The 16950-nt window shown below is 38.0% G+C and overlaps 1 pseudogene; it reads right to left on the bottom strand.

Annotated features, from left to right (window-relative positions):
• Nucleotides 1-4760: 4760 nt before the first annotated feature.
• LOC132480954 (phosphorylase b kinase regulatory subunit beta-like) lies at nucleotides 4761-7589 on the bottom strand (annotated as a pseudogene).
• Between the last annotated feature and the right edge of the window lie 9361 nt (nucleotides 7590-16950).

Raw genomic sequence — 16950 nt, 5'->3', positions numbered from 1 at the left:
TTCTGAACAAAGATGAGGAGAGCCAATTTTTTTTTTTCTAAACTGTAAGAAACCTTTGGTTGAATCACTGTCATATACCGTAGCTTAAAGAATATATTTTCCTTCGTGCATTTTGATATTTGAGAATAATGAATTCAAAAATTATTGGGAAAAGTAGGTCTGTAATTGGCCACCTAGGGAAACTATGCAAAATCCCTTCAAAATTCCCACCCGGAGTAGAAGAGAAGTGGATTCAGATACAGCACTCTGAAACCTTCCCAAGCTTTCTCCACTGGAATTCTAATTAGTAAGACCCCTTTAAGCAATTTTAAAGTTGCTTAATTTAAATATAGGAAGTGCTTCCTTGGGCTCTACAATAACTATGGCAGAGCTGATCCTATTTCCTGAGATTAAACAGAAGAAAATTCTTTCCTCAGGAAATTGAACCACACACAATAAGATCATTCATTAGAATGTTCATATAAATTCAAAATATGCCACAGGAAGAGTGTCTTCTTCATAAAAAGTAACACCCTAGAAATGCTAAGGAGAGCCATGACTGGTTTTTAGTCTTGAGTTTTGGCCTTTGTGTGTTACAGGTTCTCCAGGAAGAATTACTGAGGTGATAACTCATTTTGACAATGAAACCAAGAGCAGGATAACTTAAAAAAATGAAATCCTTTTTCCTAAATAAAAAATACCTTTCAGTATTATTTGCTTTGTCAAAGTTTTGATTCTATTCATGAAATAAAGCTGTACCTTCTGTAACCTAATTTACTCCACTTTGTACCACTTAAGACTCAGCAAAAGGAAAATCTCAGAAACTTTGTACCAAAACCTGCTACTCAAAAGTCCGACTGGTAAGGGGACTGGGGAGGCTATGCTTCTAAAACTTTTTTATTGTCCAAGAGCACAAAGAGGAACACTCTTCAGTTTCTTGCCACGCTTCTGTAAATTTACATCACCTCACTAAATTTGAGAGCTAACTAGTGTTCTGACAGTGTTGTTGAGACTTGCATGTCAGACTTAGAAATGTCATTGTGAAGGCTTACTTGGATGGTGAGATTTGAGAAGCCTATTTCCCTGCTAAACACATGTATTATAGAGTGATGGATAACAGAGATTCAAAGGATTGCATAAAGGAGTTCACCTGTAACATCTATCGCATTGACAGCCGACTTTATTGAAGTTTCACCATATTAACTGCCTCTCTGGACTGGCTTAGCTGGCTAGGTGATTATCAATTTATCGCCAGTCAAAACACAGATTGCAAAAAAAAAAAAAAAAAAAAAAAAAAACACAGATTGCTTCAGGTACAGTGTCTGTGGCATAATCATGTACCTTGAATCCGATCAAACTGGAGTGACCCTACTAGGACGATTCTTGTAAGAGCAAGGCCGAAACATCAGTTAGGAACTTCTCTGATGAAATTGTGTCTAATTTGTGGTTTGATAGAACATTTTTCCTAGATCCTAGATCAAGAATACACCACTCCAAAAGGAAATGAAGTCAAAGCCTGAGAGGTAGAATGGGGAGAATATTAGAGGCTATTCACTCCCTCTTCCTGAGCTTTGCTGACTCTAACCACCCCTGAAGTCCACTCCAGAGACAGCAAGTAAAAAACTGACCAGTTCTTGAAATAGACTTGCACCTTGAAACTTCACCTAGCACTGTGGGAACTGACTGAATTACATGTAGGAAATGATCTAAGCTAACCATAGACCAACACTGAGATGCTTACATTACCTCTTTGACTGTTTTCAATATAGCAAGAGCTTTTAATTCTACCCTATTTTCTGATGCTGTCCTCTAACAAGGTCTAATCTTTCTCCACATATTGAGTTCTACCAGTAGCCACTCCAATTAATATTTGTTAAATGCAGTAACAGAAGGAGATGATTTGGGCCTTAGGCAAAAATTAATACCTACACTAGCAAACATTCAACAGACACTTTCTATGTGTTGGGTACTAGTTTAAGTACTTTTTATATATTAACTCATTTAATCTTCTTAACTATGCTGTGAGGAAAGTACTATTATTTTCCTTGTGCTATCAATGAGAAAATTGATGAACAGAAATATTATAAAACTTGCCCAAGATTATCCAGCCTGCAAGTTGAACCCAGGCAGATACGATAGAACCTTAATAATTCTGAAACCCAGACTTTTCAGTCATATACTGATTGGATTGAGTTGTTCTGTTCCTATTCTAGCTGCCTACCATTTTATAAAATGTATTTTCCTCTAGAGAAAAATGGCGTTATCCAGAGCCTCTACAATTTTTCATGCAAAATGTCTGGCATTCAATAAAAAAATTACCAGATATGCCAAGAAATCAGATCAAAAAAAAAAAAAGAAAGTAAAAATAGGCCATAGATGATCCAGAAACATGGATTAATATGTTTTTAAAAAATAGATGAAAAGGGTTTCCCTGGTGGCGCAGTGGTTGACAGTCCGCCTGCTGATGCAGGGGACACGGGTTCATGCCCTGGTCCAGGAGGATCCCACATGCTGTGGAGTGGCTGGGCCTGTGAGCCATGGCTGCTGAGCCTGCGCATCTGGAGCCTGTGCTCCACAATGGGAGAGGCCACAGCAGTGAGAGGACTGCATACCGCAAAAAAAAAATAAAATAAAAAAGATGAAAAGATACCCTTACCAGAGAAATAGAATCCATAAGAAGAGAATCAAGTGGAAATTCTAAAACTGAAAAATACAGTAATTAAAACTAAGTACTCAACAGATGAGCTTACTAGCAGATTAAACACAAATAAGAACAGGATTAGTACTGTAAGATACTAAATACTAGTATTCTCTGTTGGCAGAGAATATTCAGACCAAAGGACCAAAAAAAAAAAAAAAAAAGGAAATATAGAAAAAAGTGAAAGAGACACATGGGAGATGGCAAAGTTCTAAGTGTAACTGGAGCTCCAGAAGTACAGAAATAGATTAGAGGAGAAATGGAGGCAAAAGCATTGTTCGAATAGGTAATGTCTGAGAAATTTCCAAAACAGATGAACAATATAAAATCCCAAGAAGGATACAGACATTACTAGTCTCATCATAGTAAAACTGCCAAATGACAAAGAATAAGCCATAAGAACAGCCAGACAAAAAAGCATAGTACCTTCAAAGAAACTACAACAATGATAACTAAGTTCTCAACAGAAACAATAGAAGCCAGAAGAAAACAGAATGATATCTTGAAGTGCTGGAAGAAATTATTAACGACTTAGAAGTCTATACACAATGAAAATATCCTTCAAACATAAAGGCATCAAAAAAAGTTTGTTGTCAGCAGATCCCTATTAAAAGAAATGCTGAAGGAGTTTAGACAAGAGGAAAATGATCCCAGATGGAAAGACAGAAATGCAGGAAAGAATGAAAAGCAACAGGAGTTAAATATATAAATGACAATAATAACATGTGGTGAAGATTACATACATATAAAATTAAAATAAATGTATGACAGCAGTAAATCAAACAGCAGAAAGGGATAAATGGATTTAATGTGTTCTTAAATCCTAGCAATGTCTGGGAAGTGGTAAAACTATAATTTACACTAGACTTTATTAGGTTAAGACTGTTGTTATATCCAGTAAATATAATTCCAAATATATCAGTAATTATATTAAATGTACATGGACTAAATACTTCGAATGAAAGACAAAGTTTGTCCAACTAGATGAAAAAATAAAAATTTAATTATATGTTGCCTAAATAAGGACATCTTAAATATAAGGATACAGAAAGGTTGACAGTAAAAGAATGGAGATATATCATGTAAATACCATGATTAAACATAAAAAAGGACATTTAAAACTGATGCTTAAAAGTTAATCTACTAGATATGGAGATGAAAACTGGTAAAACTAAACAATAATTTAGGGATGCTTATATTAATGAAAAAGTCTTTAAAAGCAAGGGTGAGTAACAAAAAATTCAGGATAGAAGTATGAGAGTGGACTAGGTAGCAACACAAATGAGGAGATTAAGGAGCTTCTGTATCTTTAAGTTGTACAGTGCTTGTTTTTCTATTATTTTTTTTTATTATTGTTGAAGCTGAGTAATAGTATGGGCTTTATTATACTATTTTCTATACTTTTGTAGATGTTTGAAATTAAAAATAATTCAATTAAAAAATAAATGACACAAGGAAAGATATATTGTTAAAACATGGTAACATGGACAAAAACAAAGCTTTAAAATACATAAAGCAAAATGGATAAAAATGCAAGGAGAAATTGACAAATTCATAATCAGGAGAACATTTTACAATTTATCAGCAATCAAAGGTCAAGTAGGACAGAAATAGTAAAGATACTGATGATCTAATTATACAATTAGCAAGCTAAACACTTATTCACACTCACACACATTCACATGTATTTGCACCTGACAGGCTACATATTCTTTTCAAACACTTGAACATCCCCCAAATTGGCCACATATTAGGTTACTCTATATGCTCAATTATTGTTTTTTGTTGACTCTTTTACAATTAGAACATATTTATGTGATACCTGTATTCAATACAATAAAAAATATGTTTAAAAAAATGAAAAGAAGCATTTATACTTTACTCAGTTGTGGCAGGCCTTTTAAACATATTATCTTGTTTCATCTCACACAAAACAATGAGGCTGGTATAAAAGCAGGAGGGAGGTTCAGCCACTGGCCTCAGGACACTGAGATGATGAGTGGCGGTCAGGACTTGCATTCAGTTCCACTGGATGCTAGAGCCTGGTCACGTGCCTTACTGCACTGCCTCACACAATGCCAATTCATATTTTCAGCATGGCACGGAATAACTCCGGGTTATTGGAGATGATCCAGCCAATATGAATGACCGGTTCTTGCTGAATGACCACCTCCCTCTCATCATGGGTATTACACTTGTAATAGATGATTTTCTTAATCACTCTTGGAGACAAAGGATTAGCGATAACCTCTTCTTCATGTCCAAAGGCACCCAGACTTACCTGTTGGCCCTGCACTAAAGCATTAGTAATGGATGGGGCCAGGCTGTCCACTAGTTTACTTAAAAGGCTTGCTGTATGGCACACCACCAACCGACATTTTTTGCTGCCAGCTCTTCTATAGACTCTCTCAATGTGATCAGAAACAGTACCTTCCTTTGTGAGAAAGTTGGGTCCTTCTCTTTTGAGCAGTATACCCAGCAGGATGGCTTGGCTAGCCAGACAACTACAGTCATTCAGTTTTTGAAGAATTTCATGGGTGGGTTTGTTTTTCCATTCAGTAATGGTAACATCTGGCTGCTGTTCTTGTTCAGGAGCATTGGAGGTGCTGCTTTGTCGTTTGACTTTTGAATGTTTGGGAACTTCTAGTTCCTCAAAACTCTTAGGGCTTCCCTGGTGGCGCAGTGGTTGAGAGTCCGCCTGCCGATGCAGGGGACACGGGTTCGTGCCCCGGTCCGGGAAGATCCCACATGCCGCAGAGCGGCTGGGCCCGAGAGCCATGGCTGCTGAGCCTGCGCGTCCGGAACCTGTGCTCCACAACAGGAGAGGCCACAACAGTGAGAGGCCCGCGTACCGCAAAAAAAAAAAAAAAAAAAAAAAAAAAAAAAAAAAACTCTTAAATTCTGGAAGCTCTTCTGTGTCACTAATTCATAAGAAGTTGTTCTACCATAGCTCCAGATATTAGTGTCTGTAGACGATCAACGTGAACTTTGACTCCTCCAACCGCTCCTTTCTTAAAAGCTGCCAGCACATCTAATACGGGATTGAATCGGCTACCTCTTATACTGTCTTCCTGGATGAGAACAAGGAAAAGTGGATGTCCATGCATTTTCCAGTATTGCTTAATAAACTGTAGTGCATTCTTTATGTCATCTATCAGCAGTAAAACATCTTGAGACATTTAGAAATCACTTAGGTCAAAGATGATAGGGTAACAAACCACAGTCTTTCCTAGAATGCAATAAATCTTTGATGTATGGAGGTAGCCAATGGGCCTATCTGGCCTTCCGCAGAGTCCTAATTTTTCATTGTCCCCCAGATGGAAATAAGCTTTCACAAGCTCCTGTTGGGCCCAGATCTGAATGGGTTCTACCTGTTGAGGAGTTTGAGTCTGAATACCATATGTGTTGAGGGAAATCTTGAAGGCATTGGCTTTCTGCTATAAGCACTACATAAACAACCAAATCATTTTCCAGTGGGCCCTGACTGGAAAACCTCATGCTCACATTACATTGATTCTGTAGTGGGACATAACGCTGAACAGGATCCATGTCTTTAGGACTAATTAATTCATCAGCTAGGAGTTTCATGATGACATAAAGGGCTTGTCCCCAAAATAATAGTTTTCCATCATGGCCACAGTTACTAGGAAATCGCTTCTGACTACCAGGGTTTCTTTTTTCATATTCTACAAAATCAGCTGGAACATAGTAGTACTTTGGTATGACAGGATAACCTTCTGTGGTCTGATGAAGTACTGGAGTCAGAAGATCCTGATATTCTTTTACTTGCTTGGGACTGCCTCTAAAAACACCATCAATCATCATGTAAAGGAAAAATATGGGAAATTCACATTCAATGCCATCAAAGAGCTTAATTTCAGCTGGTCTGCAGTAGTGTCTATTAGGATCTTCCAATGATGTTCTATACCCATCTCTCAAGAAACGCTTAAATCCATATTTTCCTTTTAACTTTCTAACCACTTTATCGAGTGTCTGGCTAAACAGAACCTCATCATCCAAGGCAAATGTAGGATAACTGATGCAGGGAAGCAGGGCAATATCTGTGTTATGAGATCTTGATTCCCTGGGTAACAGTGGGCACAAAGTTTGCCAGTTGAGATTGTGGGCATCAAGATCCACAAATATAACCAACCAAGAACAGCCCTGGTTGCCAAAGAGGTTGAATCCATTCATTGCTTCTACAGCTGTTTTTGCTAAGCCAACAGAGCTCGAATGCAGCTCTGTGCTGCCATTATTATACTTGCTTCCTCTTTCCCAGACACCAAAGTCAGGCACACAGTAAACTCTTTCCACACAAAATACAAGGTTCTGAATAAAAGAGACCTCATCAGTGTTACAGATAACCTGGAGTCCTGAGGAAATCATTTCCACAAGGTAAAGGAGATAGAGTGATGCTGCATTTATCTGAAGATGAACATAATCCTCATAGGAGAGAATCTCATCCCTGTATGTACATTGAAAACAGAGTGAAGACGTTGTCGGGCATGGATCCTGCTTAAACTGCTGGACCTCATCAGCCTGACGCATATAGCAGTAGACAATTCCTCTCATATATTTTATAGCCGAGTGCTCCAGCTCATGGGTCCTTCCCTTGTCATCATCAATGCGAGTGTATACAAGAGCCAAAGCCCAGGGCACAGCAGTGCAGTATACACTGTCATGGATCTTGGCCTCCTGATCATCACCACATGTTTTTGTGGGAAAGAGACCTGTGGTTGGACTTCGATATAGCAGCAGTGTTGACTTGACAATTCTGTACTAGTGACCCAATTTATCCTACAGTTTCATTATCAGGTCTTGGAAGATTAATGCTTTTAAGAGGTTCATAAACTGAGCCAGACATTAAGAAAGCTGGTGGAGAAGAGACAACTGCAACAGGTGAGCTGGCCATTTCAAATTGTTGACTCTAATCATAAGCTTCACAGGCTAAACTATAGCAATTGGTCCGGGCTCTTCATTCCAAGCCCTTCCAGCTCACTTCAGCCATGCACCCTGCCATTGCACTCGGACCAACGCCTTGGCCTCCGCAGGGCCACCTGTCAGCTCCTCCTGGCCAGCTGCTATTATTCTTTAAACTGAACACATTTGTGATACATTATCTCGCGTTGGCATGTATGCTTTATGTTATAATAAAATCACTTTGTAAATAGTAAAAAAAAAATAAGCCTCTTAGATTGACTCATCAACCAGAGGGCAGAGAGCAGAAGCAAGAAGAACTACAATCATGCAGCCTGTGGAACACACATCCACATTCACAGAAAGACAGACAAGATGAAAAGGCAGACAGCTAGGTACCAGATGAAGGAACAAGATAAAACCCAAGAAAAACACCTAAATGAAGTGGACATAGGCAAACTTCCAGAAAAAGAATTCAGAATAATGATAGTGAAGATGATCCAGGACCTTGGGGGAAAAAAGGAGACAAAGATCGAGAAGATGCAAGAAACATTTAACAAAGACCTAGAAGAATTAAAGAACAAACAAACAGAGATGAACGATAAAATAACTGAAATGTAAACTACACTAGAAGGAATAAATAGCAGAATAACTGAGGCAGGAGAATGGATAAGTGACCTGGAAGACAGAATGGTAGAATTCACTGCTGCAGAACAGAATAAAGAAAAAAGAATGAAAAGAAATGAAGAGAGCCTAGGAGACCTCTGGGACAACATTAAACGCAAGAACATTCGCATTATAGGGGTCCAGAAGGAGAAGAGAGAGAGAAAGGACCCGAGAAATTATTTGAAGAGATTATAGTCGAAAACTTCCTTAACATGGGAAAGGAAATAGCCACCCAAGTCCAGGAAGCGCAGCGAGTCCCATAAAGGATAAACCCAAGGAGAAACATGCCAAGACACATACTAATCAAATTGGCAAAAATTAAGACAAAGAAAAATTATTGAAAGCAGAAAGGGAAAAGCGACAAATAACATACAAGGGAACTCCCATAAACTTAACAGCTGATTTCTCAGCAGAAACTATACAAGCCAGAAGGGAGTGGCATAACATACTTAAAGTGATGAAAGGGAAGAACCTACAACCAAGATTACTCTACCCAGCAAGGATCCCATTCAGATTCTATGGAGAACTCAAAAGCTTTACAGACAAGCAAAAGCTAAGAGAATTCAGCACCACCAAACCAGCTCTACAACAAATGCTAAAAGAACTTCTCTAAGTGGGAAATGCAAGATAAGAAAAGGACTTACAAAAACAAACCCAAAACAATTAAGAAAATGGCCATAGGAACATACACGTTGATAATTACTTTAAACGTGAATGGATTAAACGTTCCAACCAAAAGACACAGGCTTGTTGAATGGATACAAAAACAAGACCCATATATATGCTGTCTACAAAAGACCAGCTTCAGACCTAGGGACACATACAGACTGAACATGAGGGGTTGGAAAAAGATATTCCATGCAAATGGAAATCAAAAGAAAGCTGGAGTAGCAATACTCATATCACATAAAATAGACTTTAAAATAAAGAATGTTACAAGAGACAAGGAAGGACACTACATAATGATCAAGGGATCAATCCAAGAAGAAGATATAACAATTATAAATATATATGCACCCAACATAGGAGCACCTCAATACATAAGGCAACTGCTAACAGCTATAAAAGAGGAAATTGACAGTAACACAATAATAGTGGGGGACTTTAACACCTCACTTACAGCAATGGACAGATCATCCAAAATGAAAATAAATAAGGAAACAGAAGCTTTAAATGACACAAAAGACCAGAGATTTAATTGATATTTATAGGACATTCCATCCAAAAACAGCAGATAACACATTCCTCTCAAGTGCACACGGAACATTCTCCAGGATAGATCATATCTTGGGTCACAAATCAAGCCTCAGTAAATTTAAGAAAATTTAAATCATATCAAGCATCTTTTCTGACCATGACACTATGAGATTAGAAATGAATTACAGGGAAAAAAACACAAACACATGGAGGCTAAACAATATGCTACTAAATAACCAAGAGATCACTAAAGAAATCAAAGAGGAAATCAAAAAATAAGTAGAGACAAATGACAATGAAAACATGACGATCCAAAACCTATGGGATGCAGCAAAAGCAGTTCTAAGAGGGAAGCTTATAGCTACACAAGCCTACCTCAAGAAATAAGAAAAATCTCAAAAACAATCTCACCATACACTTAAAGGAACTAGAGAAAGAAGAACAAACAAAAACCAAAGTTAGCAGAAGGAAAGAAATCATAAAGATCAGAGCAGAAATAAATGAAAGAGGAACAAAGAAAACAATAGCAAAGATCAATAAAACTAAAAGCTGGTTCTTTGAGAAGATAAACAAAATTGATAAACCATTAGCCAGACTCATCAAGAAAAAGAGGGAGAGGACTCAAATCAATAAAATTAGAAATGAAAAAGGAGAAGTTACAACACACACCGCAGAAATACAAAGCATCCTAAGAGACCACTACAAGCAACTCTATGCCAACAAAAATGACAACCAGGAAGAAATGGACAAATTCTTAGAAAGGTATAACCTTCCAAGACTGAGCCGGGAAGAAACAGAAAATATGAACAGACCAATCACAAGTAATGAAATTGAAACCTGTGATTAAAAATCTTCCAACAAACAAAAGTCTAGGACCAGATGGTTTCACAGGTGAATTCTATCAAACATTTAGAGAAGAGCTAACACCCATCCTTCTCAAACTCTTCCAAAAAATTGCAGAGGAAGGAACACTCCCAAACTCATTCTATGAGGCCACCATCACTCTGATACCAAAACCAGACAAAGATACTACAAAAAAAGAAAATTACAGACCAATATCACTAATGAATATAGATGCAAAAAACCTCAACAAAATACTAGCAAACAGAATCCAAAAGCACATTAAAAGGATCATACACCATGATCAACTGGGATTTATCCCAGGGATGCAAGGATTCTTCAATATACTCAAATCAATCAATGTGATACACTATATTAATAAATTGAAGAATAAAAACCATATGATCATCTCAATAGATGCAGAAAAAGCTTTCGACAAAATTCAACACCCATTTATGATAAAAACTCTCCAGAAAGTGGGCATAGAGGGAACCTACCTCAACATAATAAAGGCCATATACAACAAACCCACAGCAAACATCATTCTCAATGGTGAAAAACTGAAAGCATTTCCTCTAAGATCAGGAACATGACAAGGATGTCCACTCTCACCACTATTATTCAACATAGTTTTGGAAGTCCTAGCCACGGCAATCAGAGAAGAAAAACAAATAAAAGGAAACCAAATTGGAAAAGAAGAAGTAAAACTGTCATTGCTTGCAGATGACATGATACTATACATAGAGAATCCTAAAAATGCCACCAGAAAACTACTAGACCTAATCAATGAATTTGGTAAAGTTGCAGGATACAAAATTAAAGCACAGAAATCTCTTGCATTCCTATACACTAATGATGAGAAATCTGAAAGAGAAATTAAGGAAACACTCCCATTTACATTGCAACAAAAAGAATAAAATACCTAGGAATAAACCGACCTAGGGAGACAAAAGACCTGTATGCAGAAAACTATAAGACACTGATGAAAGTAATTAAAGATGATACCAACAGATGGAGAGATATACCATGTTCTTGGATTGGAAGAATCAACATTGTGAAAATGACTCTACTACCCAAAGCAATCTACAGATTCAATGCAATCCCTATCAAATTACCAATGGCATTTTTTATGGACCTAGAACAAAAAATCTTACAATTTGTATGGAGACACAAAAGACGCCAAATAGCCAAAGGAGTCTTGCAGGAAAAAAACGGAGCTGAAGGAATCAGACTCCCTGACTTCAGACTATACTACAAAACTACAGTAATCAAGACAAAATGGCACTGGCACAAAAACAGAAACATAGATCAAGGAACAAGATAGAAAGCCCAGAGATAAACCCACGCATCTATGGTCAACTAATCTATGACAAAGGAGACAAGGATATACAATGGAGAAAAGAGAGTCTCTTCAATAAGTGGTGCTGGGAAAACTGGACAGCTACATGTAAAAGAATGAAATTAGAACACTCCCTAACACCATACACAAAAATAAACTCAAAATGGGTTAGAGACCTAAATGTAAGACCAGACACTATAAAACTCTTAGAGAAAAACATAGGAAGAACATTCTTTGACATAAATCACAGCAAGATCTTTTTTGATCCACCTCCTAGAGTAATGGAAATAAAAACAAAAATAAACAAATGGGACCTAATGAAACTTCAAAGCTTTTGCACAGCAAAGGAAACCATAAACAAGATGAAAAGACAGCCCTCAGAATGGGAGAAAATATTTGCAAATGAATCAATGGAAAAAGGATTAATCTCCAAAATATATAAACAGCTCATACAGCTCAATATGAAAAAAACAAACAACCCAATCCAAAAATGGGCAGAAGACCTAAATAGACACTTCTTCAAAGAAGACATACAGATGGCCAAGAAGCACATGAAAACCTGCTCAACATCACTAATTATTAGAGAAATGCAAACTAAAGCTACAATGAGGTATCACCTCACACCAGTTAGAATGGGCATCATCGGAAAATCTACAAACAATAAATGCTGGAGAGGCTGTGGAGAAAAGGGAACCGTTTTGCACTGTTGGTGGGAATGTAAATTGATACAGCCACTATGGAGAATAGTATGGAGGTTCCTTAAAAAGCTAAAAATAGAATTACCATATGACCCAGCAACCCCACTACTGGGCATATACCCAGAGAAAACCATAATTCAAAAAGACACATGCACCCCAATGTTCATTGCAGCAGTATTTACAATAGCCAGGTCATGGAAGCAACCTAAATGTCCATCAACAGACTAATGGAAAAAGAAGATGTGGTACATATATACAATGGAATATTACTCAGCCATAAAAAGGAACGAAATTGGGTCATTTGTTGAGATGTGGATGCATCTAGAGACTGTCATACAGAGTGAAGTAAGTCAGAAAGAGAAAAACAAATATCATATATTAACGCATGTATGTGGAACCTAGAAAAATGGTACAGATGAACCGGTTTGCAGGGCAGAAGTTGATACACAGATGTAGAGAACAAATGTATGGACACCAAGGGGGGAAGGGGGCAGGGGGTGGAGATGGTGGTGTGATGAATTGGGCAATTGGGATTGACATGTATACACTGATGTGTATAAAATTGATGACTAATAAGAACCTGCTGTATAAAAAAATAAATTAAATTAAATTAAAAAAATAAAAAATATAGTAAAAAGAATTTAATCTACCAGAAAGATATGACAATTTTAAATTCATATTCTCTCGTTAAGTAAAGCAAAAATTGACCTAATTAAAAGTAGAGTAAGTCCAAGATGATAGTAGGAGACTTTAATAAACTTTTCTCAATTACTCACTGAATAATCATACTAATAATGATATATTAATAAACCTGCCTTAATTGACATATATAAAATTCTGCCTCTAATGTATTAAAGGGACATAAGACATTTACCAAAGCTGACTATATGCTGGGCCATAAAACAAGTCCCCACGTTCCCCAAAATTTCAAAATATTGAAACCATTATTCTCTGACCCCAGTGGAATTAAGCTAGAAATCAGTAACAAAATAACTAGAACATCCACCAAATATTTGGAAATTGGTTAAAGAAGAAATCAAAATGGAAATTAGAAAATATTTTGAAATAAATAATAATGAAAATATGACCTATCAAAACTTGTGAATACAGGTTCAGCGGTGCTTAGTGGGAAAACTCAGTGACAGTGGTTACACTGAGAATGAGGGGAAATGACTGAGAAGCAGCACAGTAGAGGCCTCTTGGGGGCTGGTAATGTTTTAGGTCTTACTGGAGAAGGTGATTACTTGAGTCTTGTCCCTCTGTGAAAAATTCACCAAGCTGTACATTTATGATTTGGGCATTTTTCTACATGCCTGTTATATTGTAAAAACTTTACTTAAAAAATAAACAGAAATTATTCCTGGCTCCTCTTTTTCTCACACCTCACATCTAGATCATCAGCATTTCCTGTTGGCTTTAATTCAAAATTAATACAAAATCTGGCCATTTCTCACTACCTCCCAGCTGCTAATCTTGTGTAAACCAACAGCATCTCTTTCTTGATTTATTTCAGAGTTTTATGTCAGTCTTCCTGCTTCTGCCCTCGCTCCCTATAGTCTACCGTCAATTCAGTCACCACAGTGAACTGTTCAAGCTGAATCAGATCATGTTACTACTCCACAAAATTGTCCAACTGCCTTCTCATTTCATTCACAATAAAAGCCAAATAATTGTCATGACCTTCATCTCTGAATGATCTGGACTACCATCTCCTTACTTCATCTCCTACCCACCCCCACCCCACCCCTGATTCACTCTACTCCAGTCTTAACCGCCTCTTTACTCTTCACAGAACACACTAGGGACATTCCTGCCCCATGACATTTGCACTCGCTGTGTCCTCTGCTTGGATGTTTCTCCCCCTAGATTCACATAGCTCATTCACTCAGGTCTCTGCATAAAAATCACCTTTGTCCCTGACCATTATCATTGCAATTCCCTCCACCAACAACTTCCAATTCCTCTTCAGTTCAATTCACCAAACATGAATCCAGTGTCAATATGAGCAGGTACTGGTCTAGTGCCGAGGGCAAATTAGTAAACAAAATAGGCATGATTCCTGCCTTCATGGGGCTTACATTCTAGCAGGAGGCGACAATAACAGATTGAATGAGGAGTGTAAGAGAAAGAGGAAGGATGACTTCCAGGGTTTTGATCCAAACAACTAGAAGAATGGAGTTGCCATCTGCTAGGATAAGAGAGACTGAACATACAGCAAGTTCAAAGAAGAAAAAAAATCAGTTCCGCGTTAGGCATTTTCTGCTTAATGTTCCTCCATAGCTCTTATCAACACTGACATACTATACATTGTACATATTTACTTGTTTATTATCTATGTTTACCCACTGGAATGTAACCTCCAAGAGGGCAAAGACTTGTTTATTTTGTTCACCACTATATCACAGGTATCTAGAATCAATTTAGCTGTTCCATAAGCATTTATGGAGTGCCTTCTAGATGACTGGAACTGTGCTAGGCTAGACCTTATATGTTTTCTACCCGTAAGGAGCTTAGAGTATAATGGAATATATAGACAAATAAACAGTCTGCATACAATAACTCTAGGAATCCAGGACACCACGGGAGTGTGCAGGAGGGGTATCACACATAGACTCTGAAGGGGAATTCGAGAAGCTTCCTGAAAGAAGTGATATTGTAATATTGTAACCAAGAGTCAAGTTATCTACTTGAAAAGGAGAAGAGCATTTCAGGAAGATGGAACAGCGTGAGCCACGCTTGGAGGCCAGAGGGACCATGGACTACCCAGGAAGTTGCAAATTCACCTGGTATCTTAGCTGTACCCTAGAGAACATATCTGTGTAAGATGGGAATTGAAAGAGTTATGTCACCAAAAAACACACTTGGCTGAGCAATTACTCTACCAGAGATCCCAGCCAAGGCCAGCAAACGCAGGCACCTGCAGCCAGCAGCAAAAGCAGCGATGGCCACCATCCTCCCCACCCACCAGACAGCTGTGGTGGCAGCAACAGCAGAGGGTTCTGAGATTCACTACCCACCAATAGCACTTCGTCAGGCTTGACCATCAAGACCAAGGGCAAAATGGAGGTCAGTTCCTCTACAGTTCATCCTTTAAGGTAGTGTCTGTGTTCCCAGTTCGCCTGCAGGCAGAAACAGGAAGACGGGACAAAGACTAATTTCATAAAAACAGGTAAACACTCCTGAGGAGTTTGAGGAGGGAAGAAATTGCATAGAAAAGACTGGAATTTCTGTTCACAGAATGGGAGGTTGGTGCCATTTGTAACTTTGTTTGAACCCACAGAAGACCGGGAGAGTCTGGTGGCATTCAAGTTCTACAAGAGCATGCATTCTCAACAGGGGTGATCTTACCCCCAGGGAGGTGAAATTGGCTCTTGGGGTGAGAATATCTTAGATATTATAATGGTTTGTTGCCCTCCAAAGGCTGCAATACATAAACAGATGTACAGTCTATCTATGGTACTAAAAGTACACCAGAAGATGGGGAGTGGGCACAGGGAACAGCCAGGAGAGTTTTAAAAGTGTCTAAAAAGGCTACTTAGGAAGGTTGGAATTTTTTTTTTTTTTAAGGATAAGCACTGAACTAGAACGAAGCTCTACTTGAGAGATGGAGGTTTAAAAGATGTGTTCTTCTGGAATAAGAAAGAGTAGGGGGCAGGGATAGAAAGGAGAAAAAAGGAAAGCATTCTGGGTTGGTGGAAACAGCATATGCACAGGCTTCGAGTAAAAGGAAAATGAGCAACACAAAATGCAATAGAGTGGCCGAGTAAGATAAGGTCCGTGCAGGCTTTATTGGATTTAGCAATTAGGAGGTCACTGATCATTTAACCTCTTTGCACTTCAGTTTCAATACTTGTTAAATTAAATTGAAAAATAATCTCCAAGGCAACTTACAGCTCTAAAGACTCTCTCGCCTGGGCTGGGTCTCTTTACACACAGAGACACACACAAAACATATCCATACACTTCTACATACTCCCAACACACGTGTTAATCTATTTCTATAATCTAATTTTCCTATCTCTCTGCAGCTATATTCGCCTTTGGAGATTAACAGTTCTCTTTGTTTAATTGTAACGATCCTTTTAAAAATCAGCTACAAGAGTGTACAGTTCCCTGATAAGCTGAGATGCTGGACAATAAACTGGTCAATATCAGTTCCTATAAACATTCCTAATGCCTTGTAAATACCTTTTATAATGCAATAAACTCTTTAGAATGTGGATACCAGATTTTATTTCATGTGAAACAAAAAAAGAGATTTTAAAACCCAGATTCATTCAAATGGGGCAAAAAACTATCTCCTTTTGAACTATCATTCGTTCATTAGACAGTTACTAAGTGCCTACTGTGTGTCAAACAGTACCATATGTGCTTGGGAAATTATCAGTGAATAAGACAAACAGTTCACAGCTTCCAGGAGTCTAGGGTAGAAAAGCAGGGGAGTAACTGAGAAATTGATAATGTTAGCACACCTCAGTCACTGCTAGCATCTGGCCATGTGGGTAACATGTTTGAACCTTAGACCTATTCCTGACAACAGAGTCTGAGGAATAGGAGAAGGATGGACTTAGCAGGGGGAAAGAGGGCAGCACAGACACAGTCACTCAAAAAGGGGG

This window comes from Mesoplodon densirostris, chromosome 2, assembly GCF_025265405.1.
Source record: "Mesoplodon densirostris isolate mMesDen1 chromosome 2, mMesDen1 primary haplotype, whole genome shotgun sequence".
Taxonomy (NCBI): domain Eukaryota; kingdom Metazoa; phylum Chordata; class Mammalia; order Artiodactyla; family Ziphiidae; genus Mesoplodon; species Mesoplodon densirostris.
The sequence above is the reverse complement of the archived record's forward strand: the minus strand, read 5'-3'. Positions and strand labels throughout refer to the sequence as shown.